This window comes from Vanessa tameamea, chromosome 7 (genome assembly GCF_037043105.1).
Source record: "Vanessa tameamea isolate UH-Manoa-2023 chromosome 7, ilVanTame1 primary haplotype, whole genome shotgun sequence".
Classification (NCBI taxonomy): Eukaryota; Metazoa; Arthropoda; class Insecta; order Lepidoptera; family Nymphalidae; genus Vanessa; species Vanessa tameamea.
This window is the reverse complement of record NC_087315.1, coordinates 2,255,884-2,280,800: the sequence shown is the minus strand read 5'-3', so window position 1 is coordinate 2,280,800 and position 24,917 is coordinate 2,255,884. Positions and strand designations below refer to the sequence as shown.

Below are 24,917 nucleotides of genomic sequence, written 5' to 3'. Positions count from 1 at the left end.
GATTATAAATTGACTGTATTCTGTGACGAAGTCGATCTTAGAGAGGATTTGGTTATAATCTCTTGATTTGTCAATTCATAGCTTTGTTTATCTGGATTATCTTTTAATAAATTAATCTTATAAAGATTTTCTAACTCAAGACTGAAATTTTTAGAGATCATATTTTCTAGATAACTACCTTCGGTGAAAATTGTTTCATTTTCATAGTTGAATTTATTTAAAGCGTTAATCACTAACATATCGTTTTCTCCAAGCTGAATTACAGTATTATTTTTACTGTCAAGTGCTATGTTAGTGTTATTCCAAAATACACCTTTTGTTATTATTTTAAAATTAGTGCTTCTTTGGTTCCTTGAATTTTTTTCACCTTTATTTACGGATATAATTTTAACTTCAATTTTTGGTTGATGATCAACGACTTTAATTTCCAAAGTTAGCGAATTTGGGGAATCCATGTAAAAATTTTGTTCGTTTTCTTTATTAATTGATCTCCTAAGACCTCGTAACGGCAACCTAAGTGATTGAGTTACCGTTTTGTCTAAATCATTATCTTCTTTTTTGGTAAAATTTGCCTTTATTCCCTCATTTGTAGACATTTTAGTTATTTCTATCTTAGTATTTTGCTCATTGATTGCTGATGGCACTTCTGCTCTAAGCTTGAACACTGTCGATAATTTATTTGACTTATATTTTTGATTAAAATCGTTATCATCATAATACTCGTCTCCTGCCTTCTCAAGACCGAAAGCAACATTGTCGTTCGAGAGCAAAACATCGTTCGGATAGAAGAGGTCGTCCTGAAAATGAAAACTCCTGTTTAATGTTCGATTGTGATGATGAGTGACGAAACTATAAGTAAACTATTTAATCAAATTAGACTTTCTAATTTGTAATTTAATTGTATTATTGTTATATTTTTTTGCATATATTTTTAATTAGAGTTTTAAGATTCGATTTTTATTTGTGGTAATTAAGACCATTGATGCGACAAGCGTAGATATCGTGTTCTTATAAATAAATAACACTTACAGATCCTAATTTTCTAGTTCGTTCTACTTTCGTCGGTAAAGGATTTACTATAGTCATTAAATAACAGAACGTTGAAAATAAAATCAACAAAACCACCGAATATATAAACAAAATTATAGAAAATTTCGACATAACAGTATATAATGAAAATATATATAAACGGAGAAATATAAATATTAATTACATATTAGATATTTTTACGTTTTGTTCTTAAAATATGTCAAAAAATCTTTGCATTCGGCGCAGATAATATTTGGCCAATGTCACAAAAAGAAGACACGAAAAAGATTTATTAAAACTAGTGTTCGCCAGTGCTAAAAATTCGACAAAAACATATGTTATGAATTAATATGTCTTTCCTTCTCTTATTTTCAATTTTTTTCATTGATAACATAAATGCTCGTCAACAGGGAACCAAATAAAAAAAGAAGATAGGTTGGCAAAGAGGAGAGAAAGGTTGGCGATGTTTTGTCTTCGCCTATTTATTTTTATATAATATTTGACTACTGCCGAACTATTTGTTCGATTACGTATTGTCTTGAGGGAGAGGGTATATCAATATATATAAATTGATATAAATAAATAAGAAACACCATTGAATTATGGTTTTATTACGAATAAAATTAAACACATTTGAAAAGACAATACATGACATTAATTTACTTTTAAATATTATATGTCAACGACATCGTTGATCTAGTAGTAGTCGTAGATATGAGGCTTCAGATCCCGATGCCCTGTGGTCAAAACCAAAAGTCGTGTATATACTCTCGTTCTTCAGAAAATACATATAGCAAACCAAAGTTCCAATGCCTGAACTCTTCTTCTGGATCGTGTTGCATTTGCGGTCCGACATTTTCGGAGTGGTGGACACTTCAAACGCAGCATGATTTTTGTCGGACAAGTTGACTACAATTTTTAAATTAAATTTACTAAACATATTCATACGTCATATTGACAATTCTAGGAATCGAGCATCCGGAAACGCAGCAGCGCCGAAACTTTTCGCATTAGAAAAGTTTGTCGGACTCATCGCAAAAAAGGCACTCAGAAAGTTTTACATTTGTATGAGTGAAAACAATTTAAGGTCCTTGTCTGAGGCCTAATTATAAGAGTGAGGGAAAAGAGAGCGACTGTGTTTGCTCAATATCACTATCTACTTCAACAAGCAGGACGTGCTAGTTGTAGTAGTTAGCTTGTGCCTTTTGAGATTAGCCACCGGGTCCGAACATGGTCAGGCGGACATCATATAGTATTATTACTTTTAGAGATTGCGAAATCCCATCATCATGACATCTTTAAAACTATCGGTCGGATTTTCTTGAAATTCAGTATAATTATTCCTTTTGCGACGTAGATATTCTTTACGTAAGTATTACTGCGTCTTCATTGAGAGGTAATAAAAATGATTTATTACTTAACGTATACAAAAAAAATTAATTGCAATTAAAGACACAGGAAAAGTATTAAAATAAAACTCAAGTCCAAATATAATTTTTTTATTATTATTAATTAGTACAAGGGCGATTCAATAATAAACAATATTAATTAAGCAATAGTTACAAAATATTTTAACTTACGCCTTGAATGAGTTGAAAGTACATTTTCGACATCGACATATAGATCAGGAGGCTGTGAATTAATTATAGGTATAATTTAAGAGAAACTCGATGAATGGAAATTTACAAAAAACACTAAATAATATACCGATTCATTTTTAGTTGTTTCTGTTTTTTTAAACACTCTTAATAATAAAAGACGGACCGGTTGGCGTGGTTGGTAGATACTTGCTTTTTACGCGGTAGGTTATAGTTTCGATTCGCACCCAAGTCAGACGTTTGTGTGCATGAACATGTATATTTGTCCGGTGCCTGGGTGTAATTATCTATATATGTATGTATTTACAAAAGAAAAGTATGGATGGACAGTTTACGGACATGGACAGTTTTCTGGTTTCCATAGTATACACGCTTTACTTAGTTTGGGACCAGGCAGACATGTGTGAGTATTGTCCTGGGAAATTATTATTATTATTGATAAAAAGTGTTTGAAAAATGAACACGATCATGTGAACTCGTCCGCCTATTCATAAATTTATTCTACGGCGTGAAGCCTAAATTTCATACGAAATATTTCAAGATGTTAGTAAAGGGTAAACAGGCCTGAAACGTGCATTGCCTAGGGCCCCGACGGACGTGGTCATGTCGGCCTTGGTGATCATAGTTGTATGTTAAAGGAACAAACAGATAGATAACAGTTACATTGGCATTTATAATAGTAACAAAAATAATTCTTAAATTATATTAAACTCACAAGAAGAGTTTTTTCAGTGTGATGATCTTCAAGGGATAACATGGCTGATGCCTTCTCTGACAACTTCATTAGTCCAGGATCTACGATTGTCATGAGATAAACGAATGTAGAAAACAGACCCAATATCATACTGGAATAAATTAAAAAGTACAAAACAACTTTCATTGTGCTTCTTCTTATTAATTAATTATTCTTATAAGAAATTCGAGCAGTCGAATTCGTAGAAATTTGAAAGTTAGAATGACTTTTCCTCGGTCTATGGAATCGGAAGGCTCGTCACGTCATTTGGCATTTTTAAAGCAAATACACATTATCGGAGCATATTTTGTATGCATCTTTACAATTTAAAAAAATATATGATATAATATACAAATTAAAAAAAAAAAAACTTAACAAACAAAAAAATAATTTTCTAAAACGGTTCATTAATGACGGAGTTCTGGGTTACTTAACAAACATTACAAAAATATAAAGTACATTCGAATTGATAACCTTAAAGATAAACGCTTAAAGATCTTATTGAGTTTCGATATTTTTATTGTAACAGTACAATATTTTGATACACTTCAATGTTAAAGTAAATATTAAGATGCTGCATATTTGAAATAAAATTCGGCAAATTTGACGCGTTGGTCAGAACGCATGAATCTTAACGTGTTGGAAAATATCGCAAGGAAACATGCATGAGTCTAATTACTTACATTACAATTCTTCACGTTTATTTAACAACCTCTCTACTCCTCAAAGGAAGAAAAGACTTTCAACTTAAAAATATATATATGGGTTTGATATAATTGTTCAATATTTAAGTAAAATATTTTAAGCCTTAGATTCAATTATATTATACGAGTAAAAAAATGTACCCTAAATTTCAAAAGTAAATTAACCAAATAATTTAACTTGTACCAAAACGGTTTTACTATTATATTAGGTAGATTGACACATGAATTGTAATTAACACTTGAAGATGACATTGAATGATCGAAGTGTCTATGGTCTTATTTTGTTTCTACAATAATATTTGGTGTACATTATAAAATTATTTACAGTGTATTTACATTACAATATTCATTTAACATTTTATAATACATAAAAAGTAAGTAACATTCTAAAAAAATGAGAGAATGTTTAGTAATTATTTTAATTCACGATTCTGAAAAATACAGTTTTGTTACAGTAATGACCAAAGCTTCTGATAGCAACACAGATTCCGAAGCTGACTCCCAGAGGCCTTATCGCGTCAACAGACTAACCGCATTACTATGTCCGACTGTGTGCGCTCTACTTATCATATGCGTTTTCGTAGTTTCATTTCTTGGAACCAAAATGGCATATGAACGTTACGATGCATTTTGTAACCGTCGCTTCAACGTTGAAAAACTTTATATATTGCCTAATATAACTATGAAAATAAAACCTATTTGACGATATAGAATTTCATTTGCATTTATTTTACTACAAGCTACTTTAGGAGAACTGGATAGGTTTAAAAATATCTTTACCAGATAAAACCAAGTTTTACAATTATAACCATACATAATTGGTAAAGTAATAGCTAGTAGTTATCCTGGACCAATGTCTCCTCAGTTGATGAAAAGGTCAGGGCCGGATCTACCATATGGCTTTTTGGGCTTCAGCCCAGGGCCCCGTTGATTCAAGGGGGTCCCAGCTAAGTTAAGTCAAAGTAAAAATAGACGATAATGCGAAAGAATCCATAACTTTATTAAATTAAACAGATCGTATGGTTTGCAGCCCTGCGAGTCCTGCAATTAATCAAACCCATTCAATTAATTTAATTTAAGTCTACGTTCAGATATGTCTTAGGTGGGCCCCTAAGTAGTGTTAGCCCAGGGCCCACTAAACTTACGGTCTGGCCCTGGAAAAGGTTAAGAGCATATTCCACCTCGCTCCTCTAATACGGGTTGATAAAAACTCATGTAGCAGAATATCCTTCCAGACAAGGAGGTTTCCTCACCATAAAAGTAATTATGCCTCCAAGCAAATTATTAATCATTATTACACAGACTAAAAATAACAGGGTACTTTAGTATTGCGCGAGCTTATATCGCTAATTGTTAACAAAAAGAGTTTTAAAACATTCGGAATAAATCCATAAAGATCATTTCACGCCCAGTTTGTTCAAATTGCCATATTAATTAAGCTCTTATTTTGAAACAGATTTATTCTTCATTTTTCAAATGTTATTTACTATAATACATATTTATAGTTACACCGGTTAATTTTTTTATATTAATTCATCTTCATAATGTTTAATCCGTAATATTTTAATGAATATATTATTTTTTTTTATCTTAGTTTATTATTACACGTGTGTGATTTAAAAGCACTTAAGCTAGATTAGTCATTCATAATGGTTTTTTTATCTAAATTTGATTATAAATTTAAAATGTTACATCCTAAACATAATCCATTAATTCCTCGAATCCAAAATGCATATGTATTTTACTGTCATCTAGCGGCACAACTGCGTAGTAAGATAGAAACTTACACGCTATTTAAGATACCACTATGACGCATAGATGGCGCTACTAACCAAAATAAATTATATTTTGAAAAAAATATGATCAAATCATTTATTTTGCTTAGAAATAATATTATTTACAGTACTTACTTTATAGTTACACGTATTTATATTAAAAATACAATTTAAAGCGTATTTCCGAACGCTTATTTAAAATAATTTTATACAGGTAAGAAATGACAGATCATAACAAAAGGAATTGCCAAATGGGCGGCCGCTATATAGTAAAAAAAAATATTGTTTTTGTAATAAAGTGTCATTGCGCTGAATTAAATTTTAAAATAGAACATTAATAAACAAAAAAACCTTAGTGCCAGTGTTAGTTCCTGCTCATTCATACCTGTAAATAATCTTTTGTAAGTATAACATCAAACATGTTCTAATTTACCGTATTGATTGTTGGTTGGAACTTGGAAGGCCAATGTCAAGCTGATGTTACTATGATTACTATAAAACAAAAAGCGTCCAAAAATCATTTTACGACAGTTAATTAATATAGTTGTAAAAGGTTTAAAGTAACATAATAAATAAATGATTAAGCTGATATGTTTTTAAAAATAAATCTCTTAATAAAGATCTGAACTTATTCAACTTGTTATTGACAAGTTTTTGATATTAAAACACATGTCGGCGTAAATTTAATATTTTCTTGATTTGCATATTGTGTACATAGAAATTAGATACACATAATGACATAATTGTTTGTACTTATATATATTAGTAGATGTAATTTATTTATGATAAATATTAAATAGTGTTCAATTTTTAATGAAAATTTTATTAGTTTTTATCTCACATATAATTTTATACATGATATTTTTTAACATAATCACAGTTTTCTATTTTCTTATTTATTTTGCATAAATGTAAAATTATGTGAATAGATTATGTTTGTAATTGAAGTTCAATGTCAAATCTGGGCAATAATATGGACAATGGAGTTAATATTTGGGCTGTAAAGGGATTGTAAACATATTATAGGAGCCTTCATACATCTAATAAAATTTTATATCCACCAGTCTTCAATAGAGCAAGGTAATAGAATAATATCACATATTTTCTTAAGAGAAAAAAAGTCTTTATTCGGCATTTATAATCTGTTACTAATTATTAAAAAAAAAAAAATATTCAAATAAACTATTAATAATAAATTTACTATCCCTACTATTGTATCATTGTATATATGTATAATTATCTTTCTTATTTTACATTAATAATAAGAATACTTTCTTTTCTAAATACAGTTGTACGGTATGGGCATGTCAACCACCAGATTATCGTTTTTTTAGCGTTTTTGTGATTTTTGACTTCCAATTATTGACCTAGATAATCAGTATATAACCATACTAAATGTTATTGAAATCCAAGGAAGTTGATTCTGTGATGCGTTCTAGACAGACACCATTTTTTTTTAAATATTTGGGTTAACATTTATTGATATAACTAAATGACAAGACAATTAAAAAATATAAACAATGTTCAGACATTACCCAGTCACAGTTTTAATATGTATAATTAAATAAATTTATTAAACACTTGTAGCTAACTTATAATTAAACCAGTTGAACCTGCGGCTTTCCTGCAGAAAATTTATAAAACTTTATATATAGCACACAATCCATCGCTCCCCATCTTACTCCCTAGAGTGTGAATTCAAAAACAGCCTATTTTACTTCACGGGACTAATACTATTACTAATTGGTTCAGAGGTTTTAATCTTGAAGAGGTAACATACAGAGTAACTTTCATATTAATAGTATTCTTATAAATATAATGATTCAAATAAGAAGAACCTGCAAGAATCTTATCAGAATTATAAAACCTAATAAACATTGTTTAGAAGGTGTTCAGTGGAATACTGATTTATCTCTTTCTGTCATCATTGGTTTTACATATGAAAGAAAAAAATACTTTGTTTCACTAATCTCCTCTAAAAAACAATTTATGGAAAGTCATTAGATTTTTTAATTTTATTTTTTTTTAACATTAAATTTAAAATAGGAAGGCAGATGTGTTCATAGGTCTGCTATAACATAGTGATTACACCAGCATTATTTTTAAATTAATAGTATTTTTACTTTTTATTTAGCATCCCCAGTACTATTTACTTACACTTACAAACATTGTTTAATAGTCTAGCTTTATTTTTATAAAATAATATATTGATTTTACTGACTGTATTTATACATGCCAAACAAAAAATTGACATGATCAATTAGGCTCTCATTTTCTTTAACTGTTTTGTACATTGTTAACCATGAGATCAACCCACCAACGGATACCAATATGGGAATTTAAAGGTTTTTTTTTGAGCCTGTAACGGCTTTATATCATTTTCCTGCTCATGTTCAGTTCAACTTATCTTCCAAATAAAACCAATACATTGCATTTTACTGGTAGAATATATGGTAAATGTTTTATACTTACCCAAATTAGCTTGGCCTTGAACAAAGCAAAATATTTGACCAAAATATTGTTAAAAAAAAGAATATTTGTATTTCTTTTTTACCACCAGTTGTAAAATAGCTTAAATCTATAAAAGCGATTTGATCTGCCATCTCTTGGGTATTGCACCCCCAAGGGCATCTAAGGCTTATTACCATTCGTAATATATATAAAACCAGCTTGTCGATAATTCACAATAATAAAATTGATTCAGGTCAACTTGTACAATATTTATTACTTTAATGTTACCTCAATTTTCTAATATCAGATATATTTATTATCTGTGAGAAATGGTACATAGTCTATCAAAGACACATGCGTGTTCGTTTCAATCTGACATTTGCCTCGTTATTCATGTTAATCGGATGTCAAACTTGACGTTATAAAGTGCATTGGTCTGACAGCTACGTTCGATTGGAGTTATAGCGTATTAAATGTTAACATGCCTAGTGCTTACGTTCACCACACTATTACAGTTCATGGACCTCGAATGTTTTTAAATGAATATAGAACCTCAAATTACATATCACGCATAAACTATTTTATTCTATTTTATTCATATATTATGCATATCACTTGGTGGTAGGACTTGTACAAAGGTACATCTTCCACACCGTCTTGTTCTACCACCAAACAGTAATATTTAGTATAGCTGTGATCCGGTTTGAAAAGTGATTGAGTCAGTGTAACTACAGGCAATAGAGACACAACATCTTAGCTGATATGAGGTAGGATTAATTCTTCTAAATTCCAAGGACAGTGGTGACCTCTTAGCATCAGTTGGTATATTTGCCAGTCCAACATAATAAGAATAAAAAGAATAAAACTGTGAAAGACTATAATCGAATTAATTATTTATAATTCTGAGCTTCGAACCTAATGCGGCAATTAAGCATCCATCAACATCATGCTCTCATACAGCTCGGCGACGATGTCTTCAATGATATTCCTTAACTATCTCAACTTTAAGTTACTTTACTTGGTTGTAGGGTTTCGTGCAAGCCCGGCTGGGAAGGTACCACCCACTCATCAGATATTCTACTGCCAAACAATACTACAAACACAAGGAACATTACATCTAGGAACATAACAGCTTTGCGATATAAGGAATGGTTAATGTTTCTTACAGCACTACTGTCTATGGGCGGTGGTGATCACTTACCAACAGGTGGCCCAATTGACCGTCCGCCTACCTATATCATAAAAATCTCAAAAGAAACCATTAATATAAATAAACCTTAGTAATAGTAATTATTCAAATAGTACAAAATAAAACAACATTGATATCCGCTTGCTTGTACTGTTTGAAAAATAAAAACAGAATGTGCTTTCTAAAATGGCTTCGAATTAATGTTAATCGTTCGTTATGTGGACATAGTACTGTAGCCTATTCTAATGGTAGGGGTAAAGATAGACAAACAACTTTGACCTTGAATATTTATGACACAGTTGTTCTAGGTCAAAAATAATCTATGGTATTCGTTATGGATTCATAAAGAAATAGCGTTTTTAATGACACCGAAGTTGTTATCGGAACTTTTGATTAAAATCACTAGTTACGTCAATTATTGCTCTTTTATTAAATCAAAATATTTTTTATTCAATCCAACGGTTCGAAAAGTACTCTGTTGTTACACTTTTCCATTTTAATTTCAGAGTATGTCAGTAAATTATATATATATATACGTATATATGTATATGTATATATGACTAGAAGTCAACAGACACTAAGTCCACGCTTTTTATCTTAAGAAAAAAAACATGGAGAGTAGCAGTATAAATAAATATTAATTTAAAACTGTTTGTATATGCTTAATATGCCAAATATGATATAATGATCTTACAAATTAAATATTTTTTTTTATATTGCAAAGGATAAGTCGAGACTTTTTATCTTGTTTTCACGTGTAATTTCTTCATCGCGTCTTATGAGCTCACAGAACAAACTTTAAACAGCCAACATTTCGTGATTATTAACCCCGCCTTGCATCTTTTCATCTCTTTGTTCGAGATGTTCCATTTTCTCTACGTCTTATTCTAGGGCTGCAAAACCTTTGTTTTTGTACCAAGCCTTAAGAAATATTTATGAAAAGAATTCGCAGTGCAAAGTTCTAATAATGCATGAACCGGCGTTATTATAAGTCGAAAATAAATATTAAATCGAAGATTTGACTAACTTTTTTTACTACAGATATTTTCCGCACAAATACAATATGAAAAAATAGGTTCTTATAAACGCTGTACAATCGTTACAATATTAATTTAAACTTAAAGCTGTCACCGGTTCGGAATATAGTTTCCACCGAGAAGAACCGTCAAAAAGTAGTTGAATTGGAAAATAAAAAAAGTTTTCTAAAGATAATGCTATTTTTAATTTTGTATAGTAAAAGGCAAAATTGCTCAACTGCAATCAATAAATTGCCTCTTCGAAAATAAAAAAATATAACGTCGGTTAATTAGACTTAATTTGAACACTGAGCTCAGAAATATACATATTATTAAAGTACCTGTATTGACATGTCAAGTAAATACAGATTTGTTCTCCCTTCTTTGGGAGACATTGATTTTAGTTTTTTAATTGTAATGCAGGATAATAGAAAGAGAAATAGTAATCTATCTGATGATAAGTAATGATTTGCCCATTGATACTGGAACTTTGTAAAGTCTTGGGAGCTAAGACGTTATGTCCCTCGTGTTTGTAACATTCAGACTTCAAATCGGAACACAACAATCTTCTATATCTATACACCTATACATATAATAAAATTGGAGTATCTGTTTGTAATATTAAAATAACCACTAACTAATGCATCTGTACGTTTACACGGTACATATACCAAAATATATATATTTTTTTTAAATATTTGTCTAAAAGTTGATGTATAAGGAGTAACTTAGGCTACAACAATAACTTTTTTGTTGAATTCAAACGCGCACGAAGTCGCGGGCACAGCTAGTACTAAATATTTCTGATGAGTGGATGTTACCAATCCAAGAGGGGCTTGCATAAAGACCAAGCGATTCGCAGGTAAGCACGAGAGGGAAGTATAGGTACATTTTAAATTAAGAAAAAAAAATAGTGGTGCTGATCCTGTTGATCCACGATCGTCGTAGATGATCGTTTTCTAACCTGACTCTTTATTTAAAATGTATTTTTTTAATATTAAATCGAAATGTACATGAAGATTAACTTAAATTCGGTAATATTGTATATATATAAATATATTTTATATATTTGCGAGCTCGGTGTTCCAATTAGTTACAATTAAACGTAACGTTATTTTCTTTATCGAAGAGGCAATTTACTGATTGTAGTTGTGCAATTTGCCTTTTACATTAATTATTTAAACCTTGTTCATTGTCTGTAGGTATAGTTCACGGTAAAAATGCCTATCGGAAATGGTATAGTTAATCTATACTAATACTAACTACAGGCACAAGGGACATAATATCTTAGTTCCCAAGGTTGGTGGCGCATTGGTAGGTAAGGAACGGTTAATATTTCTTACAGCGCCTTTGTCTATGGTGGTGACCACTTACCATCAGGTGGCCCATACGCTCGTCCGCCAAACACTGCCTTTAAAAAAAAACTATAAATATGAAAGTATCTGTCTGTCGTTGCTCTTACACTGCGAAACCACTGAACTGAACTTGATTGAATTTAGTATGAAGCAATCTTGAAATCCAAACCTGACGACCAACACAGAGAAGCGACTTGTTCAAAATTAGTATAAAAATACATATTTACGTATTTATTTTCCAAGTATCCTTCGATAAGACCAACAGAGCAGCCTCTCTTGAATGTATTAATCAGTACGTTTTACTTTGTCTATGACCCAATTCCCGGGTTCACCTGGAATGCGTCGCTGACGTCACCGACGACGTCACAGATGACACAGTGACCTATTTAAGCAGGGTGGTCGGGTGCTCCATTCAGAGCTCGCGAACAACCCTGGGCTATTTTTAGTTTCACAACTCCATTCACCATTGCATGTAATGGTTGCGCATGTCTCGGTGACTGGAAACCTCACAACTTTGTCGGTCTAGGAATATTCAATTTGAGACATTGCATAACTGCTGGTCACTATTTTAGGACGGATTAAGTGTTATGTTTTTCTATTATTACCTATAATGTTTGTATTGGTAATTCTTAAATATTGTAATCTATATTTTATCACTATATATAGACTTATAAACTGTCAAAAATGTCGCTCTGATATGGCTTTTTTAACACAAACATTAATTTTGACTGTCTGTACGTCCATAGTGATCGTAAATATTAATATAACATCCTAGGTGCTCTTCCCAATGTAATAATAATTTTATTTTCTTCCCGATCGTAGCGCCAGCTACCTGATCCAATCTAAACTATATATAGCTACTAAAATATATATAAATATTTGGAATAACCACTAAAATCTTATTCAAGCTGACGCAATTCAATTTTTATTGAACGATCAATGTGATTCATAAAACAATTGAAAACGCGGCGTGTTCATTCATTATTCCATATAAACGACCTTGGTATTTTGTTCTTAAGCTCATTTAAAATTAATATCATTGATAATCAGCTACGATCAATTACAACAAATACTAAATATTAATGTAGAGAACTTTTTCAAATAATAATTACATTAATTAACATGAAACAATTTTTTTATTTAAATATATATATTTTATTGACAATATCTGGTAGAACGTCGAAAGCAATAATAAAATTTAGTATTCATAAATTAAATGAACACAGCTGTATTGAGTACCAAATATTATACATATGCTCTTAAATTTACTAAAATAATATTACCGATAGTACCTCTATAAAGTGCCTTTTCGTCACGTTTAACTTATCTCATTATTTATAACGCACAGATACACTATAACTATAACTGTGTAGGTACTCGCATTATATTCAAAAATAAAAACCAATACAATAAAATATTCATTCACCAGTAACGTGCCTTTATCTGACATAACAAGAATTACAGTAAATCTAAGTGGTTTGTCCTTGAAACTAATTTGAATTTAGAATATACACGAACAATATTGACAGATTGGTCAACAAAAGCTTTTAAATTTTGTACCTTCGGCTGACCCTCTTAATATAAAATATCACGTATACATTACATTACATATTACATATAGTACGGTATCAAAATCCTAAACCTGTGATATTATATTTATTTAATTGTGTGATAATATCGTATCTCATCTACCGCTATTAATGAAGGGTTTACAAACACGTGTGAAGAAGTTACGAAGCGGACTCGTCGACGATAGGAGATAGTCGGAAGGCGTGGACAAAACTGGATGTAGGTGTACTGTTCATTAGAAACGTTGAAATGAATATAAACAAACCAATGTAGTCATTAAGACACTAGATAAAGAACGCAGTTTTCCGCAAATAAAAGTCAATGCAACGCTAAATGATCGTCATCAGATCTGTACTTTAGTTACCAACCGGTTGTCGAGTTGTGTGGACGTTTCGTTCGTTTAAATTAAAATTTATATATTTTATTTTCACGTAAATTTTAAGCTGAGTGTTCTAGTGATATTATAACGGTTTCTTCCTTAAGAGGAACAAAGGCAGTCACACTGGATTTCAAATTTAATGGTAAACCATTATTTATATATAAATTTTATAGTAGACGTTCTTTTGTGTGTCGGATCTTTTGAGCCGTAATCTTTAAGTTGCAATATACCTTTTATGTATTGTTATTTGTATATTCTGTAGTCGCTTAAGATTAAATATATCCAACGGTCTTTAATAGTTTAGATAATAATACCTCATATTTCAATACTACTCACTAATACTATTATACTTTGATCATTCAAACTGTGTAAATTATCTGGTATAAAATTAACACGCTGGTTCTAGATGTACAAAAAAGACTATCTAACATCCGTGACCGTCATAGTTCTTTAATGTCATGTCGGTTCCGTCATCCGTCACAGTTCAATTACTTAAATACTTAGCATAAAAAGTCAAGTACAAGATTAAAAAAAAAAAAAAAATTGTCCGGTTATAACCGAATCAGTATTTTCGTTTAAAATTTTATATAAATTGGTAAATATTTTATGTGTAAAAAATTTGTAGGCCAATGAATAAGTATTGGTAATAGGAGTTAGACGAGAGGGCGGACAACAACAGTTCAAATCCGAGAATGCAGCACTGAAAGTTTATGTTCTTGTAAAGTACACTTTGTGTGTACGTAGTTAGTACTTATTTCACGTGAAAATATCTTGAAAGAACCTGCCTATCAGGAGAAAATCTGCCATCAACCGTATTGCCAGCAGAGTGCAATATGCTCCAAACGTTCTCCTTTGAAGAGTAAGCCTACCCCAGCAATATGATATTTACTATTACTTTTCTCGATGCCTACAACTCCATGACACACTCATTAGTTTTCGTATAGTCGACCAACCATTTGTATTGTTGTTTCATTATAACGGTGAGTGAACCAGTGAAATCAGAGTTAAAGGGTCACAACAATTTAGTTCCCATTGTTGTCGTCGGCGGTTGTGAATTTCGGTTAATAGACGAAACACTTGACGAAAAATTGCTGATTCAATTGTATATTTATACTATATACACGATTACAATTTTTAATTTTTTAAAAAATATATTATATGTTTGATATTATTATGGATATCTTGAAAAATCAACCGTATATTCCTTTTTGAACGTCTGTGATCTAGTAAAGTTACAAGCACAAGGCACATAACACCTTTATTTTTAGAAATAGCATAAAATAAATACCTACCTGTCAACATTTATAATCAGGTAGCATTTGCTTGTGTATATAATAAATTTAAAATCAAATAAACGTAAAACGTAATATGTATGGTAAATTCGTAATAAACTACACGAAGTAAAATACTCTTGAACCTTCAATAGAATATAGTACAAATTAGTCCAGAATGCAGTGGCGTAGCATGGGGGGGCGGAGGGTGCGGTCCGCACCGGGCGGTACTTTGCCGGGACCGGCGCTGCGGAGATTTAACCTTTTTTAAAGAAATTAAATTTTTTGCCTCACACGCTTAATAGTTAATTTTCAAAATAAAGTTTCACTTGCTCTCACCAAAATAAATCAAGTGAGTTCAAACTCGATAAGAAATTAACGAAAACGTCAATTTACATGCGTAAATCTGTCAAAAGTGTTACTCGTACTACCAAAATGTCGAAAACCGCCCGTTATTTCGACTTCAAACTCGATAACGATTACAAAAATAAGAGGGTGGCACATTTGGAATCCGCACCGGGTGCTGGTGACCTATGCTACGCCACTGCCAGAATGTGAAGGTAATCTTATTAAAATGCTCGTATCGTGCGGCGGATGTGACCCAATGGTAGCACAGAGCACGCAACTAAATATCAGCTAGACACCCTACAGAATAACAATCGAATATGATTCAATAAAACCATTCACTACCGTTAATAACACTTTTATATAATAGGAATATTTAAATCTATTTCAATGCATTGTTATTAAACAGCTTACGCATGTTCTTATTTCTTGTTTAAACTCATTCATCGTTCTATATATTTATATTTGATGGAAAAAATCTAAACTAACGCCTGTATTATGAAGACTATACCTATGAAGCGTTGTGTATCTATACAGATAGTGTACAAGCTTCTCGGTAAGGTTACCCACTGATGTGTAAGATTCATGAACTTTATGAATGCGCTTTCATGTTTATAACATCGTACGGAATTAGTTCATCTTTACTTCTCGTAAAATATTTCGTCAAGTTCATCTTATTCCCAATAGATAAAATATGATGTTAGTTTTTATGTAGCAGTTCCTTAGAATTTGAAAATGACCATTTAAAATTTACCGTCACAGCTTCAAAATGTATATTTCTTATAGCGTCATGATATAATCGTCAAACTAAATTAATATAAATATGGTTACACTGATGAAAAGCCAGTCGTCGTAACACCTGTAGCTTTATCAGCATTATTCTATCGATACCATGGTCAAAACTATTAATTCACTTTATACTGATCTTTGAATCTTATCATAGTTAATGCGTCACAGCAATGCAGCAAACCCGTAACAAATGTTAGACTTTTTTCGTAAGAGGAACGGACAAATTGAAAAAACATTGGGCCTGTGTCCAACTTATATTTTAATATCTTTCCAATTTATGGTTATCGATGATTGGACTACTGACAATATTTTGTGTACCTCGTGAGATTGGCTAGCGGAAAATATCGTAGCTTTATATTCACGTCAACTGGCACTGTTAAATGGACGACGTAATGGTAAGTGGACACCACCGATTTTAGAAATTGGCGCTGTAAGAAATATTAACCATTCTTAAAATCGCCAAGGCACCACGGAACTTAGAAACCATGTGCCTATACCTAATTTCACTAATTAACCCATCTATCGAACCTTATAAATAGATGGTACCTACCCAAACGGGGTAGCCCTACTGTACCACCATTTAATTATATTGTGCGATAAAGTATATAAAATAAATTATATAAATCATTTTATTTGTTTCTCCAACTGTGCATGCATTTATTTATTGCTTAACTCACCATGAATAAAAAGTTCAGAATGTTGTCTGAAAATGACGTTGCTTAAGAAATGCAGAAAGTATTTTCAAATCCAAGTGACATAATAACTGCATTCAATTTAATATTCTGCAATACAGGCAGAAGCTTTAAAAACTACAGAACTTAAATTCAAATGTCTAATGTCTCTCAATTGTAATATATACGTATGTATACATTGTTTTTTTTTTTTTGAGTTTAATATACTTTGACACCCTTTGACCGAATGTCATGAAAGTTGGAACATACGTATGTGTAATTTTTATTTGGGAAAGATTTATTGCTTATACTCTGTTGTCTAATAGATAATAGGTATTTATACATATGCAGGACAACGCCTGCTGGTTTCTGCTAGAAATAATATTCCAATTTTTCGTGCCGTATGATCTTCTAAAGTATCATTTGAGTTAAAAAAAAATTATGGGTCTTGTTTAAATAAAGGTTTCTAGCAAAGTTCCATATATATGACGCACGAGTAATATCGACTATACTCATTTACAAAAAAATAAATAAAGGGACTTTACGCTAAATAGTTTATTTATTTGTATATAGAAAACTTACAAGTTCATACAATTACGTCGGTATATTTAATATAACTATTACTTCAAGAATAAGAGATAAGTTAAATAATATAGAAACGAAGATAAATACAGAGTAGATAATATAAATATTGACCGAACTCCACACGTTTGATAAATATTTACTTTTATCTATGCAACATGCAAATGTCAGCTTCGAGTTTTATTTAGCTAAATTAAATAATTTTATTATTGGAAGGTACCTATGTGTGTGTTCTAAAATAAATTCCCACGCTTACAAACTACGCTCTTAAGTCATCGAAGTCATTATAATTTGCTCCTTAATTTTAGCAATGACCTTGCAGCAATTTTAGCCCTATAAGTGTTTGCTTAAGAAATTCTAAAACTGATAATAAGTGTGCAGTCGTATAAAAAATAACAGTTAAAAAAAGTAAAATTTATTTCTTTAAATCTATTTTTAAAGTGTCATCTGCAAGACTCAAGAGTTTCTTGACACGGCTTGTTTAGTTACTGAGATCAAAATCTTTTCCACCTGAGCACGAGCTAAGAGTAATTATCCTTTTGAGACACCTATTATACCCCTGGATGCCTAAAGCTTTAATTAATTTTAAGATTTTTTAAAGATGCTCCAGATAGGATACGTATATTAACTGAAGGTCACGTGAAAGCACCACTGAAATTTTTAAGTACTTAATTTATAATTTATCCCAGTTCGAGGGTAGGGTCGAGAGTAAAAGAAAATATTGCAAAAAACCTTTAGGTCAGGTAGGTGATACATTCTAAGATCAACTCATACTGAAGCCTTCTTCGTAGTTAGAGATTTATCTACTTTAATTTTTTTTTTTTTTTGTTTAACGAGGATGAAATGCATTTACGCATGCCGCCCGGTCGGGGGACCGGGACGGGTATGTGGGACTCAACCGGGAACTAATGCCCCGTGCCAGGGCACGCTGATGCTAATGCCCTGTCCTACCCACTAAAACCATCCTCGGGTTTCCACTATGACGCCGAGTGGTGAGGCCACGGGATCGCCAAGGGCATGCAACCGCGACCCCACCAGCGGCCGCACCGCCGCAAGGCGGCTGAATATTCATGGAAAGCGCGCCTAGTGCGTGCCTTCCCCCTCATCCTCCACGTGGGAATGTGGCGAACTCCCCCGAGTCCGCCACTGGAGGCAGGGCGTCAACGAAGCTGACGGCCTGCGGCGGATAAGATGGTAGGCTCCGCCGCTGACCGCCGGTGTAAAACACCTGGGCGGCTCGAGTAGCGAGCCCTCCCACTCCCTCCTAGCCAACGAGGCCACTCACATGGTCCACCCTGACGCCGATCAGGAACGTACCCGGAGCAACCCTGCGGCATCCCTCCCGCCAGTTTTAGCCGTGGCCGACGAGTAAGCTCAAGCCGGCCCCGTTGCCCAGGGTACACCACGAGGAGGTGAATACATGTACCCCGATTTAACTACCTAAGGAACATTTACGAGAAGTAGTTTCATAAAACTGTTTTAAATTTGGATATAGGTAGCTAAAATGTTATCTATGACTATGATGTTATGATCATTCATCATTGAGTGGCTAGTATTATTCTCCTTCCATAAACTTTCATTTGGTAATGTAAGGAAAATTAATACCATGCCTCTGTGTTGCCAAGTATGGGAACTAAGATGGTATGTCTCTTATTCATGTATTGGTACACTCGCTCTACAAATTTGATCAGAAGTACAAAATATTGATGTTTGGTGGTACCTCGCACAAAGCTCTATCATCAAGTATAATTTATGATCCTTATAACTAATTGTGTTAGGAGGTAATAATTTCAATCAATTGTTATATAAATTGTGAACATTTATCAGTGATTTTTATATTCGACTGAGTAATGGTAATTTCAAGTTATACAACAATAAGCAATAAATAAAGTATATCGCTAACAATAAATTGAAGACGTAGTTAGGTAATACTATGTGAATCGATTTTTGAAAAGAATTGTCACATTTTTTTTTTTATTTTATGATAGCCATTATTAGGTCAATAAACTTAACATACTTTCTTGAAAATATTTATGTTCATAAATTCAATGATTTTTTTTCCAGTTGATAACCTCATCTAATGTCGTGACATGAGTGCAAACTTTTAACGATTAGTTTAATGTAAATATTTGAATACGTGTTTGGAACTATAACTTACTTAATACGCCTTTCGCGTCCTATCTACTTGAGAATAGCCGATGCGTATATTTAAACGGTACAAACGTAAAAACATATTAAGACACTAAGACTATGGTAGATATTTTACCGTTAATGTTGCGATAGTATTATTTTTTTTCTCTTACATTTAAGAATTCTAATTTCATTGTGTTATTTTGAATGTTGTGAAAGTCACAGGTTGAGTCACTATCACACTTGGGCTATTGTTGTACTATGACGCCCATTTGACCAGAGAATTTGTTTTCATTTTTGCCACAGTCAATGCTATGGCTGACTGATAACCTACTATATCGAAAGGTAATGATCGATGTGTGCATGTAATCTGTAATGTAATATATAATTTGAGTTTTGCATCATGTACACGTTTAAGAATTATTGTAAATATGCTGTTGCTCAAATTGAAAAGTTCGTACAATGTATTTATTAATTTTCACGTGGAAGAATTCTTTTTTCATGTTTTAGCCAATGATATAGATATGCCTTATTTTTAACATCTAAAATTGTCTCCAATACTTTCTCTTTAGGTTTTCTTTTCCTTTCCAAATATCGATTTTAAAAACGCCTGTTCTCTGTATGCATAAGCTATTACAGGTTCATTCGCTTCTTTCATGAATTAAATGTATCAACATACGAGACATTAATTAGATCCCATGGTGTATATCTATGTTACCAACATTATTATACAAGATTAACTTATCATGCCAATATATAAGGGTAGTTTTAAATACAAAATACTATCAAATGCCAAATATTGTGAGCTAAATCAAACCAATTAATCACGTACTTGACATGGAATAGCAACAAGTTGTTAGTAACATTGTGCATGAGCAGTGGACCGTTAAGTGCATCGCTTTGCGTTGTAGGGTTCCTCGGATTGTTCAACGGTCATTCAAACGTGACCCAATTGTACCGTCCCTCCGGTCGCTGATAAATAATACATATGTGTAGCTATTGAGTGAGGTTTATCTATCCTTTGGCAAAAAATTACAAAAATCTATTTGTTGAGAGTTTTGATATATTAAAATTCGAGTCAAATTTAATAAAATTAGTGGCCTGTCCACATTGTAACGAATTTGTAACTGAACATTTTTAACAATCCATTATACTTTTAATGGAAAAAAGTTATTCGCTCTTGGAACTGACTTTAAAACAAAGATTCCTTTTAGCTAGAAACAGATCTGACGTTGTGCTTGCCTTTACGGCCGTCGACTGGAACTTAGAATACGTAATATCTTAAATCGCTTGTAAGGTAATAGATATTGCAAGATATCGCCAGTCTTTTGTAAGTTTTTAAAATGTCACATTATTTATAGTCTCTCGTTCGACTTGTCCTTGTGTGGCACTCATCCGATAAGTTGGCAAAAGAAATAGTTAGAAATAGGATCGTAGCGAAATCCCTAGGCTTCGTTCAGTCGACCGCGAAAGAAGCCCTAAAAGTAAACGATTATATCAAATGAATATGGCTTACCGTTGACGTAAATTGTGTAATTGATCGATTACACCACAAATAATACAAGAATGCATACATAGAATTTTTCGTAATATTTCCTATATTTTTCGTAATTTATGCAAAGTCAGATAAAATAAAACCGCCAAAGCGGTACATACTCTGAATAGTTTTACGTAATGCCATTAGTTTTATAATGAGATAATTATCAAATGAACTCGTTTTGTATATAAAGTTTTTATTTTACCGAAATATATTTCTTTTAAAATAAAAGGTGTCAAATTAAAAGTGTATTTAATGCTTTCATTAGAGAGAGTTCAATCTTTTAAGTAATTACCGTTTCTTGCATTTATTTAATTAATACTTATGACAATGTATCTGTTGTGTCGTTTGTAAAACAGATTGATACGAATACGTATTTTTATCCATAATTCGAAATAAATAATCCAAAACATTTGTTTCTGTGTTAAAATGATTTGTGTTGAAAATTCATTTAGTCTCGTTGAAAGAAAACGTAAATTAATCGCTAGATTCAGATAATACTCTCACTTATGTCCACCACCTGGGAATGAAGCGTCATTTATAGTGTGTTAGTGATCTGCAAACCTTCACCTAAAAAGAAGACAAGCGACCTTACTATGAAATCTTTGCACTATAAGTTCTACTCTAATTCTTATATTTTACTTCAAATTACATAAACGATAAAATAATATTTAGTTGGTATTTTTTCCGTGTAAGAATAATACATGTTTACTTTATGCGAGCATTAACGGTTTCTACAATAAGAATAGCTAATTCGTTCAAAGAAATACTTCCATTTCTAATTGTTTTTAAAGTAACAGATAATCGATGACTCTCGCCTTGAGAAGGATTACCATTGAAATTATGTTAGGAACTGTACAGTGCCAATGAAAGCAACCCAATTACCTTAAGTACATTAGTGTTAGATGGTCACGATTTCAAAATATCAAACAAAACCAGGGCTGGTGATTTCGAATAAAAGAAGACTAATAAACGAAGAAGCGAGGTTCTCGTTACAAAAGTGTTTTGAAGATATGGAATATTAAAAGTAATCTTACCTACATTAAATCAAACTGTACCTATTAGAGATTTTTGTATGACAATGGTAGGCGGGCCGGCAAATGCGCCACCCGATGGTAATTGGTCACCACCGCCCATAGACATTGGCTCTGTAGGAAATATTAACTATTCCATACATCCTAAATACGCCATCAACCTTGGGAACTAACATGGTATGTCCCTTGTGCCTGTAATTACACTGGCTCACTCATCCTTCACATCGGAACACAATAGCAGTAAGTACTGCTGTTTGGCAGTAGAATATCTTATAAATGGATGGTATCTAAACAAATGGGCTTGCACAAAGCCCTACCACCAAGTACATACACCAAGATACGGAGGATTTGCTTCTTTGTTGTCTTTTAAAATACTATTTTAATAAGATATCAAATGAGACATTATCATTGACTAATCTATTGTCGTTAGATAATCACTCTGCCATTATCTAATGGTGCTTTGTACATCGACAGCTTCTAACGTGATGCACATTCGTTTTTATGATTCAGGAAAATGGTAACAGTTTTCCTGGAGCTTCTATGTTCTTCCACGTGACTGCTTATTTTATATAGAGCTTAGTACACTATATATTAATATTTTGGAGCAATTTACTAGAAAAGAATTAGGATATAAAATATTGTGCAAGAACCAGAAATGTAACATTTGTGTCAATTACATAATATGTTAATTATATTAGTCATCGCCCATTCAAGATAACTTGTTTTCAAAAATTTAAATTGCTAATACATTAAATTTTATATATTCAAATTCTATGAAGTCTCTGCCTTATTTTTAAATATAATTTAAATAATTTGAAATTAAATAAATAAAGTATTTTTTGGAAACGTTCTGAATGGTATTTGTGTGAACAATTTAGTTGAATTAATTTGTATATTTTTGATATCACGTTTCTAAATATTTGTAATAAGTTATTAATAGCAGTTAATGCTCTTAAGTTTTTTAAGATATATAGATGTTGCACTAAAATGCGATATGTTCAGTATAAATGGATATACTGCACAAAGTAATAACGCGTAGCCATATCAGTTATCAGTGAGTGGTACAGAGTGGTAACACTCTGCAGGGCTTGCAAAAAGCAGAACCTTCTTGTATATTATATCATATCATTCACATATTGAGTTGATTGCCTCGTTGGGTCTAGTGACTAATAAGGCCGCTGAACCCGGGCACCTGGCTTCAAACCCCAGGCCGAAAATTTATTGGGTTTTCTTTCGAAAGATTATCAGTAACTGCCCGGAGTCTGGAATTGTAAATGTGTACAATTCCGCGCCTCGGAAATCATGTAAAGAAAGTCCTGCACCTGAATTATTTTCGGCTGTGTCGTATTTGCCGTCCCATCGGATTATGACGGTGAGGGCATAGAGAGTGCACTTATGTTTGCTCACACACTTGTCCACTATAATATTATGTCCTCCGTGATTGACTCTCTTGAGATCAGCCGCCGGTGCCGAAATCGGTCAGGACGCCATTACCAATGATTTAATTCAATACTTTACGGGATTGAATATGTAATTTAAAGTTACGTTTTATAAACCGAATATCCTTCGTGCGTCAAGTTGACTTGACAGGTTTCTGCGTGCACGTAACCGACGACAACAATGTAAAATAAAATATTTATTTACATACATCGATCTAACGTGCATTTTGATTATATTAAGTTACGTAATTTAATCATAAACTTTTACTAATAGCGAGGAGGATACCTTTGGATAAATAAGAACAACTCTTCAGATATTTAGCAAAATAAATGATTTTTGGTAGGCATCAGAAAATGTACAGGTTAGCGTAATTAGTAACATGAAGGCTATGCAAGGTGCGGCTAATGTCAAAATCTATAGGCTGAGTGACCGAGTGACTAGACGTGATCCATTTTCCCCTCTGTTAAAAAGATAGGAGTAAAATATTAAGTCATAAAAAAATAATTTTACTGATAAACTCATTTTACAACATTTCTTATGTTAATCCTAAAAATCTTATCTTACAAAGGATATTTTGTCGCTGTAGCGTGTTGCGATCTCTTCCAGACGTCTGTTTGTTTGTATTGTATAATTTGGGTTTAAAGTGATTACACAATATAATATTTACAACATGATATAAAATAAATTACTTATAAATGATTAAAAAAACACTTAGTCGCGCTCATCAAGACGACGTAATACATTTAGTTTTAGTTATAACTCTACAGATAAGGGCAGTGACATCACTCGATTGTGAAATAGTGGTACCAAGGTTGTAGTCTGATGTGTTCTTTGCTAATTCAGTATCTATTCTAGCAATACATGACTTTATGTGTTTGTTTGTCCTCTTTGTATATATGCGTTTCGCTTTTTACTCTAATATAATATTTGCTTAAATCTTTGTGCTTGTATAAACATGTCCGATAAGTGTTTGCTTAAAAGTTCTATATACCAATATTGTTGAACGAAACAAATCTATAAAATTTGTTTGATTAAATAAAACGAAAAAATGTTTATTTTGATCGTAATTTTTATTTTTTATTTATTTAAAAACTTGCAAACATAGGTGCACTCTTATATCTGATTCGTCGGCAACTACGCATTACAGGGTAGAGTTCAGTACCAATACTATTGATATATTTGTTAAATTTATGTAGGATCACACATATAAATAAATAAACATTGGACAACATCAAATACATTACTCTGATCCCAATGCAAGTAACTAAAGATGAAAATAAAAATCGGTATACGGACACTACCAGAAAGAATTAACGCGCT

At 32.1% G+C, this 24,917-nt stretch overlaps 1 protein-coding gene across 3 annotated transcripts in view; it reads left to right on the top strand.

The window, feature by feature from the left end:
• The first annotated feature begins 6,072 nt into the window (after positions 1-6,072).
• Positions 6,073-24,917, top strand: part of LOC113400731 (protein GDAP2 homolog) — an 88,394-nt gene continuing 69,549 nt past the window's right edge. For 2 of the 3 annotated variants that reach the window (XM_026640377.2, XM_026640374.2), the window contains exon 1: positions 13,760-13,940. The gene's annotated coding sequence lies outside the window, so the exon portion shown is untranslated. Of the gene's footprint in view, positions 6,241-13,759; positions 13,941-24,917 lie in introns of those variants that run through there. The other variant, XM_026640375.2, reaches the window with a different exon arrangement.